The sequence below is a fragment of the Desmodus rotundus genome, chromosome 6, assembly GCF_022682495.2.
Source record: "Desmodus rotundus isolate HL8 chromosome 6, HLdesRot8A.1, whole genome shotgun sequence".
Classification (NCBI taxonomy): Eukaryota; Metazoa; Chordata; class Mammalia; order Chiroptera; family Phyllostomidae; genus Desmodus; species Desmodus rotundus.
In genome coordinates, this window is record NC_071392.1 from 50,662,452 (window position 1) to 50,678,958 (window position 16,507).

A 16,507-nucleotide genomic window follows, 5' to 3' on the forward strand; every position below is an offset into this window, starting at 1 on the left:
ATCACATTTAATTTCTATAATTAAAAAAATATTGCTCTTAAGACTTGGTTTTCAAAGTATCTAGGCACAAGAATCACTTGAGGAGCTTAGTAAACATGTGGACTCCTGTCTCCCCAGCCTCATCTTCTCTTTGAGATTCTCATGCAGCACTTATGGGATGGGACACAGGAATCTGAATTTTAAACAGACAGATGCTTGGAGAACCATGCTATTTATTCTTTGAGAAAACTGTTTAAAACCATGGTCTTCAATATAAAGTTTTCACTAATAATCCAATAGGGTGAGGAAAAAAATAGAACTTTTCTGGTTTTCCTTATTAGGAAAGAAATTTCACTTTAATAGTATTTGTTTTACTGATAGACCTGGCTTCCTCTTTGAGTCTGTATGTCTGCTGGCCAAGTCACACAAATGGCCCTGCAGAAAGAGGTCTTCAGAGAAAAGTATGGGTGTCACCTGGTCCCCTCACTGGTGCATTTATCCTTACACATGGCACTGCAACTTTCCTGTGTTATTTCATATAGTTGTTACTAAATGAATTCCTACACAATGGACAACTGGCATGATTATATTATTGAACAGAAGTCACAGCTTGAAGAGAGCACTACTACTAGGAGGGTATTTTTCCTACCCATAGTTCAAATGAAAAATTTCACTAATCACATTGTGAGGCAAAAGCAAATATGATCTAATCAGATATAAAAACCATCAACCAAAATAATGTTAATTAATCAAAAATGTTACTGGAAACAAGGGGCCTCATGTATTTTATGCTTTGTGTATTAACTAATCAAAAGATGAAATCATTAAAAATGTAGGGTATTTAAAATATGAGCCTCCATAATATTATTAATAATTTAATTTATGTATATAATTTATAATTAAATGAAAATACATATATTGTGGTCATATTATATCATCATTTTTCCTGATAGGTGTGCATGATCAAAAATATTAACATCTTGTTCAAGCAGAGCTATTCAAAGTGTGGTTCGTGGATGGGCACCAATAATGAAGTATTTGTTATAGGTCCACAATAAATACAATTGCAAGTCAATGCTTAGAATCTTTTATAGTAATTTGATAAATTTTATATCTACTAAAACTAGTAATGAAGATTTTTAATTTGTTTTTTAATTCCCTTTTATTTTTTAAACAAAAATAGCAGTGCATGATGAGTTGGAAATTTAAAAAAAGGTCTCACAAATGATTTAAAAAGCACTGTTCTAGAGCACAAAAACATGGAAACTATCCCAATTAATTTTATAAAGCTAGAATAGTCCTGATACTCAAACTTGACCAATGTCTTACAAATATAAATATACAAACTAATTTCAGTTATGTTATAAGTAAAATATTAGCAAATCAATCCAGCCTCAAGTTAAAATACTAATATGCCACAACTAAGTAACATTTTTTTAATCTTTTGAATGATATAGTTCGGTATTATAAAATCCATTGTGGTGAAAGACAAATGCCACATAATCTCACCTATAAGTGGAACCTAATCAACAAAACAAACAGGCAAGCAAAATATAAACAGAGACGTTGAAATTAAGAACAAACTGACAGTAACCAGAGGGGAGCTGGGAGACAATAATGAAGGGGAAAGGGGGAAGTGTTGTCAGGAACATGTATAAAGGACACATGGACAAAGCCAAAGGGGAGTAGGATTAAGGGTGGGAGGTGGGGATGGCTGGGGTGGGTGGGTGGAGTGAGAATGGAGACAACTGTACTTGAACAACAACAAAAATAAATAAATAAATAAAAAATAAAAAAAATAAAACTAAAAACAAAGAGAGGGTTTATAGATAATCCTTTGTTATATAGTAAAGGTAATATAAAGTTAAAAAATATACATTATGCCAATAGTTTAAAAGAGACAGTAACAATTATCCTAGTGTCAATAAAAATTACTTCATCAACAAAGCAGGTTGTTAAACAGTAATGAGTACAATTTTTCAGAATTATATATTTAAACACATTATTTGTATGAATTAGTAGAAAAACATCTGGAACATTATAAACCAAAATGTTTACAGTAGTTACTTTGGTTTTGATTCAGATTTTTTTCTCTCCCCCCAGCTTTATTGAGATACAATCAACATATAACATTGTGTACATTTAAGGTGTACAATGTGACTTGACATCTGTATGCATTTTGAAATGACCACCACAATATGCTTAGTTAACACATCCATCACCTCACACAGTAACTTTTTACTGTATGTGTGTGTTTGTTGAGAACATTTAAGATCTACTCTCTTAGCAATATTTAAGTATACAATACAATATGGTTAATATTAGTCACCATGCTGTACATTAGATTCCCCAGAACTTACTGATCTCTGTCATCTCTGGGGGATAACAAAGTTGGTGGTAGAATGGCACAGTTCGAAAGATGGGTGGCAGCTTCAGGACAAAGGAAATCCAGGTTGAACTGGGTTGTTGAAAGAAGAGAGGCAGGTGGACAACTCTTGGAAGAGTTGCAACTTTTCCTGTGAATGGGCAGGAGCTGAGAGAGATAGAGGTCATGACAACGTTTTTTTTTAAAGGAAATATTATGGTATATTTTTTCCTTGGTAATGACCCATTAAAGGATGGAGGAAATGGTGAGGCAGGAGTGGAAATAATTACAGGAACAAAGTCCTGAGAACAGGATGGGAATGGGATCCAGTGCAAAGTGGAAGGTTTGTCCTTGAAGCAGACCAAAGGCAAGTACAGGGGACAATGACTGTGCCTGGGGCATTTTGCAGAAAGATCTATTCGATTGCTTCTGTATGGGTTGGAATCTTCAGCAGAGAATAGGAAGCAGAGAGGGAATGTTGAGGTTTGAAACAGAGAAGAGAGTGTGAAACCATCTTCTAGGTGGATGGGCAAGAGCCGAGGCTGGAACTGGCAGGACCGAGGGCCACTAAAGGGCTTTGCTACGTGAGAATACTTACAGATGGTTAAGTCTGCTCAAATATTGATGTCATGGATCTTTAGTGATATATTTTCTTAGACGTTTCTCATTCCCCAAGTTTTCCCCAGTAGGCATACATTCCTTCCATAATTAGCTTTCAAGCTGTGTATGGAGCAGTGAAAAGCAGGACATATGATATTGGAGACAGGTGCTTATGATTTATGGGAGGTAAGCAGGGAACCAGAAGACAATGGAGACATCATTCTGGTTGCCTCTGAAAGCAATGCCTGCACAAAAGATGAGGAGCAAGACAAAATATCTTTGACCCTTAAAGGCCATCAGATTTACTCCTAGTGTAGGCTTGGGCCAGCGACTGTGTTTCCCACTTGAGTTGGATGGGCCTCAAGGTAGAACTGCCCCCACCCCAGGTCTGGCACTAGGTTGGCTGCTACTCTTGTTTTTTAAGTGGTGGTGCACTCTCATTCTTGCCTTCGTTTTCAGGGGTGTTTTAGTGGGAAACTGGGTGAGGCTTTGTCAGGGACAAGCCAGATACATCTTACACTTGAAACATTAATATTTTTAAGTTTGCTTGCTTGTTAAACTGGTTAATAGTAAATGTTTCTCCTCAGAGTGTCCTTCATCATTCACTATTTATGTCTTAACAACTCTGTCTGATATTTCAAAAAATTTCAAATCAAGATTATTGTTCCAAAAGGGAATTTCAGAGATAATACATTATTAGGAAATAACTGTTACTAATTTCAAAACATTTTCACCCTGTTAGACCCTGTAATATTAGCTCATATGTGCTTTTATTTCAACCCATGATAGATGGGGTGGTGAGTGGGGGAATTTCAGGGCAATATTTTAAAATGAGTTCCTCTGAGCAATTTACCATCATTTTTCTGTTGAAATCTTTATTGGGATCATAAGTCTCAGCTCTCAGCTCAAGATGTGGGAATTAGATCCTATGACTGCTAAAACACCCCATGGAGCTCAGCTGTGTGGGCTCAGAGGCAGTAACTCTGCAAGGGGTGTGAGATAGGGTGTGTGTGCTCTGTGTCTGGAACCCTGAGGGTGGTGAGTTGAAGATTTCAGAGCCAGGATGCAGCTGTGGAAGCCAAGTCCAGAGTTTTACATTAGGATAAGGGGGTGGTATTTCTCTTGGAGTAGAAATAATATTTAACTCAACAATATGTCAGTCTTCCTTCATGAAATGTACAAACTCATTGATTAATGTTTTTCATCATTAAACTCTTTCATAGTGAAGTTCTTAAATAATACATTTTGATAAGTTGATTCATCATTTGTGTTCATACATGACGGTAAATTCTTAAAAGGAAAGAACAGTTATTTTAATAGTAGCTCATATATGTTGCTATTGAGAGTAAAGACAAATAGATGAAGAGTACTGTCTGAGCTCTGGGTCTTACTTGGAAAACAAAGCATGGAAACTTGGGTGATGTTAATGGAAATATCTACAGATCAACTGAAGGGAGTTATTTACAACTAGGCATTTCTTTTCCTGAGGGACTATCTGTGATGTCTTCCATTACATGGGCTGAAGTGGGAAGGTGAGAGCTGTGGTTATCATGGATGAAAAGCTCAAGATGTGTTTAAAAGCAAATTTTTAGGATCTCATTAGGAAGGGCTCAAAGGAGAAGAAGATTGGTAACTGTCCAGGGATGTCCAGCCTGCGACCCTTGGGTCACATGCAGCTGAGGATGGCTGTGAATGAGCCCCAACAAAAAAATCATAAACTTAAAACATTATGCGATTTTTTGTGTGATTACGTGTCACAGTGTATTTAATGTGCGGCCCAAGACAACTCTTCTTCTTCAAGTGCGGTGCAGAGGTGCCAAAAGGTTGGACACCCTTGGTAAACAATGATTAAAGTTGCTTTGGAAGATGAGCAAAGGACAGAGAGTTTTCCTTAAGGAAACTGAATACAGCAGTCAGGCAAGCTAAAATCAGTATCTTTGAGAAAGTCATTCACGTATTTATCATATTTGTGCAATGAAATAATATCTACATTATAGGTGGTAGGATTTAATTAAGAAAATATTACACACACACACTTGATATAGTACAAGTTTAAAACATTCTGGTTTATTAGGTTCCTGAGAGATGGCAAAATGATCACCAGACATAGTCCTTTAGAATTAGATGACAAGACCAACTTGGGGACAACATGTGTGTCCAGGCACCTGAAGCATCTGTAAGCCTATTCTCTTTTTTTTTTTTTCTGAGGGTGAAACTAGAATCCTAGATGTTTTGGGACATTTGCATGGAAATTGCATATTTTTTTCCAATCCTGATAGACTAAAAGACAATAATTACCTCTCTTTCACAGCTGGTGTAGAGGAATTAACTCGTTTTTGTTTTTTGTTTTGTATTTTTTTGTTGCTGTTGTTATTTTCCAAGGGGTAGAGGAGATCGTAATCCACATCTGAGGCTGAGTCTACATAAGTCATAGAAGACCTCAACAATTCGGGTGGATGACTACAGGCCCCACACGGCTGGTCAGGGAGTCAGTCACTGGCACTGCTCCAGCCATCAGGGTCTGGCAGTGGAGGAGGCACACAGGGTGACCTGATAGACAACTGCAGAAGGGGAGGATCACGTCAGCCTCTTCCAGATGCATTACAGTCCCCCAAAGCATTAATGACCTTTTTGCTTAATACTGATACAGGGAAAATTTTAGTTCATTGACCTTACAAAAATAATGGCTCTTTGGGAAGCTTTTGTTCATGGAAACTGGCAGCACTTCCAAACACTTTAAGGATGTTTATTATTCTAAGAGCACCTGTCCTTTACCCTGTCTGCATATTTAAAAAAAAGTTAACTAAAAGAGGGAATGATTCATTTTATATCCTGATGTTTTCTTATCACCATGGCTGTGGCCACTTCAGTGTCCAGCAAAACATTTCTTTGGTAAGTGGTTTAGGGAGGGGTGGAAAGTGGAATGGAAGAGGTTACTGGAAAGTCTTTAACAGTAGGGCGTATTCTCTCCCTATTTGGCTGCAAGGAATTCCCACTCATGGAATCTGGCCTATCATAAAGAACTTTTCTTTTCTGTACTTGATTCATCTTACTAAATCATGTCAACAGATACGGAGAATGAGGACTGTTGTTCATACTACAGAACAATACCCTTCCTAGCTGAAGCTCCGGAAGGGTAGAAACCTCAGTCCTGCTCCTTCCTTCCAGGCATAGTCTTCTGTCTCAGCTGGCTGGATCCTCTGGCTCACAACACCTCCCCTTAGAAGAAGTGCTTTTTTTCTGACCCCTAGGACACTCTGACATACATTCCTCTTGTAACTGTCTTTGTCAGCCTTAATTCTGAAATAACATTTCTTTAAAATGCAGAAAGCTGACCTTTGTCATCCAAGAGGCAAATCCTCAATGAGGACAAATTATCTTTTTAAAAAATCATGCCTAAACGAGCCAGATTTAGAAAATGAAGAAGTTCTTTTACATTTTTTAAAAGTAGACTTTAAAAAAATAAATTTGTCCCACTACATAAATGGTAACTGGTATTCGAGATGGCCAGAGATTGAGAAGTATTCCTTTTACTTATATCAACAATAGTGTGTTTGCCTGTCCCCCAACAGTATCACAAATTGTCAAATTTGGGTGCACATAGTGTATTTCACGCATCTGAGTCTTTCCTAAATAATCATACTGTTTTCAAAGGTCACAACTCTCTTTTTCTAAACCAAACCTCTCCTGGAGTCTATCTCATAAAAAGGTTCTCTTTTCAATTTTCTTCTTCTAATTATTCTCTGCTTATTTTTGCTCCCTGGTAAGCACACCCTCTACAGGGCGGGGTAAAAATAGGATTATAGTTGTTCATATGGAAAATAATACAATAATTAATAAATAGTAATTCCAGAATAAACTCTGTGTTTTGCATACACAGAACTGTAAACCTACTTTTACCCTATCCTGTATAATCTCCAACCTTGTTCTGGTCCTTGCAGTTTTGCTCTATATCTGCCATTTCCCTTCCCTTCCTGTTGCAACCATCCCAGCTCAGGTATACAGGCTAGCTTTGCTTTGCACAGTAGTGAGAGATCATAAAAATGACTGCAAAACATGCAAAGCAACCTTATCAAACAAAAGGGAGAAATTACAATTGTCCTGAGACCTTTAAAAATTTTTGTCAACACAGTAAAACTGTTTTTACTGTAGTTTATAAACATATAGAGGCATTTAAAAGTGTAAAACTAATATTAATACAGTGAAATTTCATACAATAGAAGTGCTGAACAGTACAGTGTTTCTTTTCTTCGCACAAGTCTGACCAAGCACAGTTTGAGCAGTGCTCGCCCTCTTCTCCTCATTGTGTTACTCACGGCATGGCCTGACTATCTCTACGATGCTTCTGTGGACGGTCATAGTCCTTTCTACATTTGGATCAGCTCCTGATACTGTGCTTTCAGTGTCAGAGAGCTTCTTTAACGGGAGGGATTTTTGCCAGTGTGCCTTCTTCTGGGACACCTTCATCCTTTTAATCACACCCATTTTCTTCATTTGTGTCACTAAATTTGCCTTCGCTGAGTTCCTCTGCACACCTAGAGTCTCTCAAACAGTGACAACATCCACATCCTCACAGACAGCTATTTCATAACTCGATTTATGTTCAATTTGATTTTCACCTGCAGCCTTATCAATTTTTTTCTTCATTGCAATTTCATTTTCATTTCACTTGATCTCTAAGCCATTATCCTTCTTTGATTATCCATTGTTTCCAATGTTACTTAGGATAGTGCCTGGAAGACAGGGAGGCAACACAATACATGTCTGTGTGTGAAGTGAATAACAGATGTGTGGTGGCCAATCACTGACAGACTTTGAAAGAAGCTATGTGATTGGTCACTAATCATGTTGTGTAACTATTATTTATGTAGCAATTTGTGAATTGAAGTTCTAGCAGGGAAGTTCACTTGAATATATTGTGGTAACTGAAATCCAAACTGTGTTGTTTGGGGGCTGGTATCACTTAACTAAAGGGTGGTACCTGAAATTGATGTAAAATTGGAACTTTGCAAAACCAGAATGGTCTGATTATTTCTAGGATGATTTTCTGACTTCTCTCTTTTCTTTAGTGTCTCTAATCCACCTGACATTCACTAGTTCAGATTTTCCTCTAGGATAGTTATTGCCTTATTCATCATTTAACCAAGGACCTCACAGAATCTTACATGTTGTTTTCACCCCTCCCTAGGTGTAACAGTTACAACCATCTCCTTAAATTGGCTTAAGCACCTGTGCTTATATTCTCAGATTTCATTAGAGATTTCATCTCTATTAAGCCCTGGGGGTAACAGCTGTTCCTGAACCTTGCTGGAGGATTAGAGAATTGAGGCTGCTGCTCTGATAACTTACATGGAAAGTGAATTAGAAGACTCTGGGATTTTGTGAAAGAAACCTGACTTTATAGGTATAATGTCTGAGTGATTTCCCAGTAAGGTGGGTCTAAAGAACTGTCCCTTTTATTTCGCTGGCCTTCTCCGCAAGGCTTGTTTTCCAAACACCTCCAAGACTGTGAGAGTAGCTGATGTGATCCCAGGTGGGAAACCCACAGTTAGACTTCTTAAAATCGTTGCTTTGTAAGTGACAGCAACAGAGGCACTTCTACCTGATGATCTGTCTGCTCTATGAGTCTAGGAAGAGTAATCTTGCCTTGTTCACTTCAGGTAGCCCTCTCTCTAGTACTGCTGTGGTGAGATGCCAATGCCTCCTTCTTGGTAATCTCTCTCTTGGTTCCTAGGAAATAAGATGATATCCCTGAAGTTTTCTTTGCTTATACCGCAAAACAACCTCTAAAATATAAGAGGCAAATAGAAAGCGAATTTGTCGGAAGCCCCAAAGGAAAACCTACAGAGTTAAGCTGGGCAGACTATCTCGGCCAGTAGAGTATACAGTATTTTTCGGACTATAAGACGCACCCCCGTCCCCCAACAAATGTGGGAAGAAAATGGGTGTGTGTCTTATAGTCTGGATGTAGCTTACATTTCCCTTGGTGAAATATTATGTTATTTATGTTATTAAATATATTACCACGTTTTTTGCTTCAAAATTTTCCCTATTTTCCTCTAAAACATAGGTGTGTCTTATGGTCCAAAAAATAGGTCAATGGAAGTGATACCTCATGTCTTTTGAGGTTAGAGAATGAGAGTACCTTGCATTTCTGCCTTGTCTTTTTAGGACACTCATTTTTAGAACCTAAATGCTATGTATTCTGTGAGGAAGCACAAACTAGCCCACATGCAGAGGCCATGCATAGGTGATTTCGCCAACAGACCAGCTGATGTGTCAGTCAGTAACCAGAATCAACTGCCAGACATGTGAGCGAAGATGCATCCTGATGATTCCTATGTTCAGCTGTTGCATTCCAGTCCTTGTATCTTCCCAGCTAATGACCCAGACATGGTGTAGCAGACATAAACAGTCCAATCTGTGTCCAGAATAAATTCCTCACCCACAAAATCTATGAGTACAATTGTTTTTATTTTTAATACAATTGTATACCACTGGGTTTGGACTAGTTTGTTATGTAGCAATAGTAATGAACAGAAATGCTTGACTCTGTAAAGACATTTAAATTATCTGAGTGGTGAGATAAGTGAACTCATCTTTTATTATGCTACTTTCTAACATGCACAATGCACCTGGGTAACCTGTGTGGGCAAGAAGGTCATAGAGAAGTGGATGATTAGACATATACGAGAGAGAGAGGCATCTGGGATGCTGCCCAGATTTCACATCCTTGGATGCTAATGAGAAGGAGCTGTTCTAAATTAATTGTTCCCCTTGTCTCATCCATATAAAGGACACTGGTAGCACATTACTTCTTGTTAAAGTGTTGCATTAAGTAACTTTTTAGAAGTAGCCCCAAAACTGTAATAAAATGTGATGTGATCATATCCCACCCTCACCAAATACTGCCAAGATGTAAAAATCCTGGGAGACGCCCAGCTGAATTCTATATACCCCACTCAGCAGTCCAGCTGTGGACCACCTTTCATTTTTCCCATCTAATTTTCTGATTTTTGTGCTTGAACTGATGCACTTCAGTTTCAGGATCTTTCTGACAAAAACCAAATAAGCCAGCTAGATAGTTGTGGCCCTCAGGGGAATAAGAGGCAGTCTGACCAATAAGGATCACTTTGACCACCAGTTCACCAAACAAAAGCCAAAATATTAGCATCCATTAGTGGCATAAATGTCTGTGCCAGGAATTGCTTGTTTTAACTAATTGAATGCAACCTGTTGTAACTAGGCAAATCTAAGTACTCATTTATGCTTATGAAGTAGGTGTAACTTACTTTTCCATTTTCTAGAGAATAAAAGCATTTACAATTTCCAAAATGGGGGGATCTACCTTCACAACATCAGTAGAAAGTAAATTCTAAGGACAAGTCTATCAACCATTAGAACTTTAAGATTGTATTCTGGTGGTACATCTTAGAAAAGAGAAAGAAGTAAAATTTCACCTGTGGAAAAACTTATAGGCCAAATGTTTTTTTCATCTTCTTGTAATTTTAAAGATAGTCTCTGCAAATCTAAAACATTTCTATCTTGACCAATTGGGGATAGAATAGTTGGAGACTGAAGTGAACAATGACCACAAGGTCCTTGGAGAGAGAAAAAAAATGAAAATAACCAAAATTACATCTTTGTTATGTGAGGGGCCAAAAACAGAAAGCTTCATACAAGGGTTTTTTTGTCTTGGCAGCCAGTATTGTCCTTACACCATTGAATGTCCTTGCAATCATATGGTATCAATAACAGTTGAATTACGTCCAGAGTGTCTACAGTCTGTTCTTACAGACTTTAGATCTGAATTCTCCTTCTCACAAATCTCAAAAGCATATTCATTCTGAACTCTGGCCAGGTTTTTGACATTTCTGCTGACCTGAAGGGGTTATGTAGCTGAGGTAAGACTCAAACTAATGCCTGGAACATCCCTCAGAGTGGCCAAAATATTTTCTTTATGACTGCAAAGCAATTTCCAAATCACATTGCTTGCTGTTGCAGAACTTTCTAGACTAACAGTATATCCCAGTATAATCATTTCTAAATTCTGTGTCAAGACTTGGGTTAGGCTTTTTTAAAGATGGCCTAAACACTTTCCCAATTGATAGCATTATGCTGGGCCTACTGAATTAGATTTTGGTGCCAGGCGCCAGACACGGGATCCTATGTCTATTTTCTACACCATTTTAAATGATCTTTGTGGTTAACATGGCCAAGACATAAAGTCTTTAACTAAGGTGGTAGGAATGAAGAAAGTGAAATAATGAAAGAACTTGGTGACGTCCTGAATATGGGCTGTAGGGGGAAAGGAAATAAAGTTGATTGCTCTATGAGTGACTGGGCTAAGATAGGCTTTGTGAATGTCCCTTTTCTTACTCAGCAACCTCACATGTAGGAAATTCAGTTACAATTAAAGACAAAGCACTTTTTATTTATATGAAAAAATGATATATTAAAAGAGACTAAACTTATTTCAACTTTATGTTAATTTTATTTGAAAATGGTTAAAAGCTATTTTAAATGTTTACTTAATGGTGAATTACTAAAGGAATTCCCATTGGTAATACAAAAAGTATGACTATTTTCACTGATAGTATTCAGTATTATCCTAGTTTTATCCCCAATGCAATACAAGAAAAATAAGTATATATTAGAACTGAAAATAAATTATTTGCCACTGATATGATTTTCAGAAAATGAGAAACAGTGAGTTAAGGGACAGATAAATGATAATACAAAACTTAGTTCTTAAAACAAGGAAATAAATTTTGTAACTATGTGTGGTGATGACTGTTAATCAAACTGATTATGGCAGTAATTTCACTATATATTATGTATATATATTATATATTGACATTGTATTGTATACCTAAACTAATACAATATTATGTCAATTATATTTCAATTTTAAAAGTATTGTATTTCAAAATAAGAATACAAAACTCAAGAGCATTGTCATGAATCAACTTAATCAAATCAAAATTTTAAAGATAAAAAGTTCTAATTCATATTGATAACTCTAAAATATCTTAGCATATACTTAGAAAAAATGAGTATAAACCACATGGATAAATCTATAAAATGTTACCTAGCTTACATCTGACTCAATGAGAATATCCAGTATGATTATATGTTAATTACCCCAGCTTTCTGCAACCTAAATGATTAACAAAATTTTAATCAAGTTATCAACTTTATATTTTTGGAATTGAGTACTTGACTCTAGGTTTCTTCTAAAAGAGAAACATGTAGGAATATTCTGCCAATGCAAATTTGCTCAATTTCCATCAACAAAGACATGAAAAAGAAAATTAGAGTTTGGTCATTAGTTCTTTTGTTTTATTTTGTTTTTATTTTATTTTATGTTTTAATCTTCCCAAATTTAGGAATAAGTTTATTATTCAGAATTTGAGGAAATAAATCTGAGATGCATTTAGCAATATTTTCTCCAGTTTTTAAAAAATGTATCATAAGCAAAACATAGATTTCAGTAATCAATAAAAGTACTGGCTCAAGTGTACTAAAAACTAATGAGCTATTCTTTTTTTATAATTTTAATTTTTTATTGTTATTCAATTACAGTTGTATGCCTTCTCTCTCCATCCGTCCACACCACCCCTATTTTTTTTTTTAACACAAAAGCAAGTTAACACCCAATGTACTTAAGAGACAAAATGTCACTCACTATATAAGGTGTAATGTAATTGATACAACATTTTAGAAGAATATTTTGCAGGATCTACATTTCAAAATGTTTTTAATTTTAACCTAACAATTCCAGCTGTGGTAATTTTTTCTAAAAAATAGACACATAAATATAAAGATATATAAAAACATAGTCACTGCCATATGTGTAAAACAAAAATTGGAAACTAACTTGTGTAAGTTGTAACTCATTTTAATTATAAGTAGCAGAAAAACAATTGTAGCTTAAATAAGATTGATATTCATTTTTCTTTCATGTGAAATCCCGGGTAGACAGTCCAGGTTAGGTGTAAGAGTTGATGTTTTCAGCATCCAGGCTACTTAATGTGTTGTGGCTCCACCACGCTGGACTCAACCTCATGATACAAGATGGCAGCCTGTGCTCATAGTCAGTGGGATGGAGGAGGAATGGAGGTAGAAAGGCAGATAGGCATCCTATTTCTTAGGAAGTATCCCTGAATGTTCTGTGTGATGCCTCTATTTACATTCTATTGTCCAAAACTTAATGACATTATTACACATGCCTGTAAGGTAGGTTGGAAAATACAGTCTTTATTCTGGGCCACCATGAGCCTAGTTAAACAGGTGAAAAGACTATTTTCACAGGTAAAAGGGAGAATGGATTTCAGGGAACAATTAGCAGTCTCTGCCACATGACTGAATGACCAACAACAGGGTGATAATTTCTAGAACATCATACATTTGAATATGCAGTTATAACAAAATGAAGCAGGTTTACATGGCTTTGCATGGATAGTTGTTATAGAACAGGATGGTTTTTCAACAGTTTCAAAAAAGCATGTGTAAGAAATGCCTGCATATGTTCATCAAAAGACATTTAAAAATGTTTATTTCTGCATTATTTAAAATTACCCAAAAAATAAAGTGTGGCAGTTTATATAGTGAAATGCTGTAGGTAATGGGACTAAACAAAGTATGTCATATGCAACAATATGGGTGATTCCTAAAACATAGCTGATCGAAAGAATACAGGCACAGAACACAGCACCTATAAGCACTTTTTCTAAGTTCAAAAGCAGACAAAGATAACATAGAGAAAACTGGGTAAAGTGATCTTTAAGGGTTGGAGAGAGAAGAAAGCAGCAGGAGGGAGACATTTAAGGTACTAGAAATGTTCTGTATCTTGAACTGGGTGTTGGTTATTTGGAAATATTCATTTTGTGAGAATTCATCAAACTGTACATTTGTGCATTTTTTGGTATGTATGTTACCTTTCAGTAAGATTTTTAAAAAGCATATGTGTATTTGTACATATGTGGAGAAACTGGAAGTGAATATGCCATATTAAATTAGGAGTCAGCAAACTTTTTCTATAAAGGGCCAGATGGTAAATATTTTAGGCTTTGCTGGCCAGTCTCTGTCACAACTACTCAGTGTCACTGTTATAATGCAAAAGCAGCCCTAGACAATACTGAAATGAATGGGTGTGGCTTGTTCCAATAAAATTTATTTACAAAAAGAGGAGACAGACTGTAGCTTGTTAGCCACTATGCCAAATTGTTCATAGTAGTTACATCTAGGGATAGGACTGAAGGGTAGGATGCTTTTTACTCTCAATATGTTTCTATAATGTCTAATATTTTATCATTTAGGATTTTATTTAAAGTACCTACTTTTATTTAAAGCTTATTGTTACAAATGTTTCCCTGAAAAAACAAAACAAAACTGAATCTAAGGATAATCAGGGACACTTCAAGGTAACAATATAAATCTGATGCAAATAAAGCAGCAAAGTATTCAACATATTATCTGTCACCTAAAATGCCTGAAAGAATACAGCAGATTTTATTGCCAATCACTAACAGGATTAACATCTGTTAATAATAAAAAATCTATTAACCAGGATTCTTTATCTATCCTTGTAATTTTCCACTTACAAAAGATATTACACAGATATGAACTATGAGACCCATAGTGTCAATTTTCCATGTTATAACAAGAAAATTGTTGCTTTTTCTTTTCATACAGAACATGTATTTTGATCAAGGTATAAGCAGGCCACAGCATAAATGTGAATATGCAAAAGGAAACTATGATTCATGGGCTGGAAAAGTATTTGCAAATAAGCTGACAATTACTTTTGAACTTTGTTAAGAAAAATTTCAACTGTTTTGCCTTATTAATAGGAAAATAAATGTATGCCAGTATCCATGGTTCCTACTAATTTAAAACCCACTTGTAGACCCAAGATATACACAGACAACATTAACCTTAGACATTCTGTGCCTCTTATTTTGGCAGATATATGCAAGGGCTATAAAAAAACAAGAAAGAAAAACCATTGTGACCCAGCATAGAGGAAAACAACTTTTGAAAGAAGCAGAATAGATTTGGAGAAGGGCAGAGGACAACTGGACTTTCCAGGCAAGGGGAATAGCAGGGGAAACAGAGAACAGAGTTCCAAGTGAACATGACCTGCTCAAAGGACAGCAAAACCGTTTGCTTTGGGGGAAAGCCAGTTTAAAGACCATAGGCTTTTTCCAGAGTTCAGTGGGAGATTGAGCAAGCAATGGATGAATTCTTAAGAAGAATAATTTTGAGACTATGTGTACAGTGCATGACCTTTTCTTTCACTTCCTTCCAAATAATAAGCCCTCCAACTGCAAAACTTCAGGCCAGGATCTTAAGACAACCAGGCGACTGGACACTCTAATCAGAATAATGACCGTACAAATAGCTAGATGGACAGGAAGTTCACTTTCCATGTCTGAATGACCAATGCTTTTAGCAATAGTCCATGCTATGCTGATTATTTGTTTTGATGTTAGTCTTTTGTCTCTGATTTCTACCAATATCTCAGACAAAATTTTACTGGAGTTCATAATTTAAGAACTCCTAACAGAAGGTCAGATCTCTAGTAAAAGCATTTCTTAACTACTAGAGTTTCTTGTCAGTGGCCATTATTTTATCCCCAGTAAGCCTAGACTCTCTGTCTGAAGGGTCCAGGACCTCATAACTAGTGTCAGAGCCAGATAACATCTTGCTGAGGCTTCTCTCCTCCTCCCCAAAAGACTGGTTTTGCATTTTGTTTCTAATGATTTCGGGGATAGTTGTCCTTGGAGCAGGAGAAGGTTAATTCAGCTGTTATCTATACTGTTTTTCTATCTTGAATTGCTGAAAATGCCTGTCATTTCTAACATCTGGAATCAGGCAAGACCCAGGTCAAGAGGTTTTGGAGAGGAAGAAGAGAAAAATGTAAGAGGATCCTGTTCTCTTTCAACGATACAAAGCAGCATTTCTCCTTGGAGGGTAAAGGTATAAATGTGAGGGTGAAAAATAGACCATGACTCCATACTGAGGGGAATAGGGACAAAGCATAACAACAACAAACAGGAAAGAGGCAGCAGCCGCAGAAGCAGACCACACTAAAATAAAGTGCCCTTGGCAAACAGGCATGGTAGGCTCCACAGCGGCTGCAATGAAAGGGACTCAGTGCGGTAACCTTTTTTTCCCCATGGATATATTAGTTTTTCAAATGTTGAAAAAAAGAACATTGCTTAATCTTTAAGGAGGACTTCTTTTGGAAAGATGAGATGGTGAGAATAAGTCTAAATTGATCTATTCTCTTGAGAGACCGTGGCTAAACCATCTATTTTAGCCAGCTTCCAGCTTTACAAGACCATGTGTTAGGCACATAAGGGGATGTTTCGTAATTTTATGGAATGCCTGCTTCTATCATGGCCCTCACTAACCATTCAAACTCCAGAACTTCTGCCATTTCTATCTCCTTATCCCCAGGCTCTTTGAGGGCTGTTGTTCACTGATACATCTGCCCAATAAAGTTAGGATTCCTGGCATGATATATATGTGTGTGTGTTTGTGTGTGTGTGTGCG